The sequence below is a fragment of the Carlito syrichta genome, unplaced genomic scaffold (genome assembly GCF_000164805.1).
Source record: "Carlito syrichta isolate Samal-C Ts95f unplaced genomic scaffold, Tarsius_syrichta-2.0.1 Scaffold313469, whole genome shotgun sequence".
Lineage (NCBI taxonomy): Eukaryota > Metazoa > Chordata > Mammalia > Primates > Tarsiidae > Carlito > Carlito syrichta.
The window spans coordinates 228,004-233,640 of record NW_007257565.1 but is presented as its reverse complement, the minus strand read 5'-3'; positions in this window follow the sequence as shown (position 1 = coordinate 233,640).

Here is a 5,637-nt window from a genome sequence, read left to right as displayed (position 1 = left end):
GATTAGAAAAGAAAGTTTATTTAGAAAGTAGATTAGAGCCGGGCTCAGTGGCTCAGCCTGTCATCCTGCGCCTTGGGAGGCTGAGGTGAGTGGATAGCCTGAGCCTGCGGGTTCGAGACCCGCCTGGGCAACTTGGCGAGACCTCATCTCTACAATAAATCAATAATTAGCCGGGGGTGGTAGTGCGCGTCTGTGGTTCCAGCTACTTGGAAGGCTGAGACGGAAGGAACGCCGGAGCCCAGCAGGTCGAGGCTGCGGTGGCCGGGAGCGGCCACTGCACTCCAGTCTGGGTGACAGAGTGAGACCCCAACTTAAAAAAAAAAAAGAGAGAGAAAGTAGATTAGAAGTGTGTTCACTATTCAAGGGAGAGAAGGGACCAGACGCTTGAAGGAAACATGGCAGAGAAAGCCCGAGGCTGGGGGCTCTTAAGGCTTTCCGTCAGAAGGGCAAGTTCAGGAGCTACTGCCATGGTGACGGGGTGTTGATCTGTTTCTCGGATCTCTGACAGCCGATGGACGGGGAGACCAGCCACAGGCACACAGACAAAGGGTGGGCCGGTAGCTAGAAGGCAAATGCTTGGGACAGAGATGTCGGCCTTAATGTCTCTGACTCATCCAGGGTTCTGGGAAAGGGTGAGGGTCCCACACGTGCTCAAGCCCATACTCTGTTCTTTCAGACGGCCTTTGCAATACGTTGGTAAGTGTAAGTAAAGTGTTTCCCTGAGTTCTGTGAGAGGGGGTCATGGGAACCCAGGTCAAGAGCTGGTGGGTTAGAAGCATGGGTGAAACAGCCTGGGCCTTGGGCTTGGCCCAGGAAGCCGGGGACTACTGTCCTGTGGGTCTGAGCCATCACCCAGTGGACCTGACGCTAATCTCCAGGTAGACGGTGTTGGAACTGAACGGAACTGGAAGACACCTGCTGGTGCCCCCCGCTGGAGGATTGCTTCCTCACTGGTGGGAGAAATGCCCGCACACCTGCTGTCAGAAGTGTTGTGTGACTGAGCGAGAACAGTGTTTTCCTGCGTGTTCTAAAGGGATCCTCTTCTTTTTCTCCAGCTTTCTTCCTTCCCCTGCCTGCTACTTTCCGGCAGTCACCCTTTCCAAAATTAGCATTTTTTTCGATAACGAAGGTTCATATTTATTGTCGAAAATTTGGAAGCACAGAGGCGATATGGAAATCACCCGTAATCCAAGCATTCAGAGAGCCCCGCCATGAACAACCTGACCTATACTTTCCGGTCTTTCTGTACAGCCATCCCTCGGTATTCACAGGAGGTTGGTTTCAGGACCCCATGAACATTCAAATCTGTGGTTGCCCAGGTCCCTTGTACAAAATGGCATCGTATTTGCATACAGCCTATGCACATCCACCTGGGGACTTTACGTCATCTCTAGATTACTCATAATACCTATTATAATGCAAATGCTGTGCAAATAGTTGCTATATTGTTATTTTTTTTATTTGTGTGATTTTTATTGTTTTGCTTTTATTATTTTTCTTTCTGCTCTGCGTCATAGCGTTTTGGTCAATGACAAACCTCATGTGTGACAGTAGTCCCATAAGATGATGACGGAGATAAATATTCCCTGTTGCCAAATGATGTTGTATGCCTGGCCCGGTAGCTCAGCCTGTAATCCCAGCACTCTGGGAGGCCGAGGTGAGTGGATTGCCTGCATCTGCGGGTTCAAGACCCACCCGGGGAACTTGGCAAGATCTGGTCTCTACAGGAAATAAAAAATTAGCCGGGTGTGGTAGTGCATGCCTATAATTCCAGCTACTTGGAAGGCTGAAGCAGAAGGATCACCAGAGCCCAGCGGGTCGAGACTGTGGTGGCCGGGAACGTGCCACTGCACTCCAGTCTGGGCGATGGAGTGAGACTCCAACTCAAAAAAAAAAAAAAAAAGACGTTGTAGCTGTCGTAACATCATAGTGCAATGTACTCCTCATGTCTTTGAGATATTCCCGAGGAAGGCATTGTTGACACAGAAGATGACTGCTCCAAGCCTGCTATTGCCCCTGAAGACCTTCCCATGGGACAAGATGTGGATAAAGATGGAAGACAGTGACACCAATGACCCTGAGCTTGTGTAAGCCTAAGCTAATGTGTGTGCTTGTATCTTCGTATTGAACAAAAAGATTTTAAAAGCAAAAACATTAAAAACAGAAAGAAAGCATATTGACTGAGATATAAAGAAAGAAATCATTTTTGTGCAGCTATACAATGTGCTTATGTTTTAAGCTAACTGTTATTACAACAAAGGCCAAAAGTTTTTAAGGTTTATAAAGTAAAAAAGTAACAGCATGCTAAGGTTAATTTATTACTGGAGAATAATTTTTTTATAAACTGAGTATAGCTTAATTACACGATGTTTATAAAGTCTATAGTAGTGTACCTAAGTAATGACCTAGGCCTTCCAATCCACTCACCCAGAAAAACTTCCAGACCTGAAAGCTCCATTCATGGTAAGTGGCCTAGACACTGTACCATTCTTTACCTCTTATGCCCTCTTTTCACTGTACTTTTTCTATGTTTAGACAGCCAACTGCTTACCCTAGCGTGACAAAGGCCCACAGTATTCAGAGCAGTCACACGCCGCACAGGTTTGTGGCCTTAGGAGCAACGGGTTGTCCCATACAGTCAAGCTGTGTAGCAGGCTCTGTCAGCTAGGTTTGGGTGAGGACATGCTGATGTTCACATAATGATCAAATGGCCTGACCATGTATTTCTCAGAATGTATCCGCTTCATTAAGCGATGTGCGGCTGTATTTTCAGTCCCCAGTTGAATCCACAGATGCAAATCCCGTGGACACAAAGGTCTGTCTGTAGATACGTATTGTCTTAGTCCATTTTCTGTTGCTGCAACTGATGACCCAAGACAGGCGATTTATGAAGAAAAGAAACGTATTCTTACCGTTCTGGAGTCTGGGGAGTCTAACATCAAGGTGGCGGCGTCTGACAAAGGTGTCCCTCCTGCATCGGGACGTGACAGAAGGCACCACCTGGCCAGAAAGCAAGAGCTGGCCTGCTCAGGTCTCTCTTCCTCCTCTCATAAGACACCCAGTCCCTCATGGGGGCCCACCCTGATAACCTTGTCTTACCATAGTTATTTCCCTAAGGCCCCACCTCCAATCAACATACGAATTTGGGGATTCAGTTTCCAGCCCATGAAATTTAGGGGACACAAACCATAGCAAATACATACACATACTTTTAGTTTCAACCAAGTCAGTACCATACAGCACCTACTGTTTTGAAGTCTTTGTTTTTCAGTAAAAAAAGAAAAAGGATATTTTGTTGAGAGTCCTACCTCCAGGATGAACTGATGAAGTTGGTTTTGAACCTACCGCTCCCCCGAGAACTTGAGATGCGGGGGACACTTAGCAAAGACTGTTTGAAGGCATCTGAAAGGAGATCAGGGTCATGACATTTGGCAGTGCTACGATCCGAAAGAGGAAGGAAATTAAGAGGCACAAACCCAGAAGCTGGAGCCTCTCCGTCCCTCAGAGCCGTGGGTAGAGTCTAGAAAAGAGAAGAGTCACTGAGAGGCAGAGAAATCAATGAGCTTTCAGCAGTCTGGGGAGGCTGTTGCAACCAAACTGGAGGCCAGGGCCTGCCAGGGAGGAGGGGTTAGGGTACGGATGGACAGGGTGAGAGTGGACGGAGGGGCAGAGCAAGGCGAGCAGCACTGCCGGGGCTGTCAAGCCGGATGTGCGCTCTGGGAACCCAGAGATCCGAGTAGATGCAAAGAATCGCAACACACAAAAAGATTAAGAAAGAAAAGCTTATTGAAAAGTAAGTTAGAGAGAGAAAGAGAAGGGAGAAAGAAGAGTCACCTCCCCAAGGTGGGGAAGGGGGCCAAAGGCAGGAAGCAGGGCAACGGCCATGGCTCAAAGAGCACGTGGCCACACCAGAGTCTAGCAAGGCAATGGCCGCTGGTTGCTTGTGGGTGAGCCCTTTTAGCCATGCCCCTTGATGGGGGAAGATCATTAGGGTGATTGGGTGGTGGTCTGCTTCCACGTCATCACGAGGGGGCAGGCAAGCACAGGTACTGATGATGTCAGGTGAGGGACAGCAGGCAGATGGGTGGGTTAGTCACATGATTGCTGCCATGATGGGGCTTATCTGTGTCACACAGTTCATAGAGGGCCGATTTAGGTTAACCCTGGAGGGGGTGATTCCTGCAAGAGACTTGTTAGACATTTGCAATTCACAGACTCAGACATTTGCAACTCTCAGATTCCTTGACCAAAAGTGGGGTTGTCTTATTACTTTTATGACTTTGGTCGGCCAAAGGGAGATCTTTGATCTTCAGTCTTGACAAGGAACCTAAAAGTTTACTAGAGATGATTATGCTAAAACATGAATGGTTAGGCTGTCCTGGTTTTACATCTGAAGGAGATTTACCAAGGGGGGGGGATGGAATAGGCTGCTGCTTGTTCTGTAGTAGAATGTCTGAATGCTTGCTAACGGTTACGCTGAATAAGCTAAAGAATAAGCTAAGTTTCTTCTAGGTTTCTTTTTCTTTTCTTTTTTTTTTTTTTTGAGTTGGAGTCTCACTCGGTCGCCCAGACTGGAGTGCAGTGGCCGCTCCCGGCCACCGCAGCCTCACCTGCTGGGCTCCGGCGATCCTTCCGCCTCCGCCTTCCGAGTAGCCGGAATTACAGGCATGCACTACCACGCCTGGCTGATTTTTTGATTTATTGTAGAGATGAGGTCTCGCTGCCCAGGCGGGTCTCGAACCCACGGGCTCAGGCAATCCACTCGCCTCAGCCTCCAAAAGGCGTGGGATTACAGGTTGAGTCACCGAGCCCGGCTCTTCTGGGTTTCTATAGGTACCTTTCAGGAGGGAGCCTGGTACACACCCTATACATTCAGGGGGGCTATGCTCTAGTTACAAGAGTAAACCGGCCCTCACAGAGACTGAAGCCAAACGTCAAATCTTGTCTGACTGCATTGAGTTGACCTATGCCTGGACCAGCTAACAGCCAGGCACAAGCCTGTCTCCTCCCTAGAGGAAGGTAACATCGCCTAGAACCTCAAATTATCTCTGCAGTTTATCAGACCTAATGTTTGGGATTCAAAAAGACATGTAACAGAGAGATCTAGCAGGCTTTTGCAGCAAGTGAGATGCTGTGGCTGACCGGTGCCTCATAGAAGGTAATTAGAAAAGCAGACAAAAAGACTAAACCCTTTCATTCCCACCTCTTACTATTTAAAAAAAATTCTAGCCGGGCTCGGTGGCTCAGCCTGCAATCCCGCGCCTTTGGGAGGCTAAGGTGAGTGGATTGCCTGAGCCCGCGGGTTCGAGACCCGCCTGGGCAGCGAGACCTCATCTCTACAATAAATCAAAAAATCAGCCAGGCGTGGTAGCGCATGCCTGCAATTCTGGCTACTCGGAAGGCTGAGGCGGATGGATCACTGGAGCCCAGCAGGCCGAGGCTGCGGTGGCCAGAAGCGGCCACTGCACTCCAGTCTGGGCGACAGAGTAAGAATCCAACTCAAAAAAAAAAAAATTCTTGTTTATGCCTGGGAACAGGGATGAACTTCCAGCTTCTATAGCTACTTCCTGCTGTATATGGGACGTAGAGCTGTCCCTACCTGTCTAGAGCAAGAGGAGGGGATGAGAGGATAGGAGC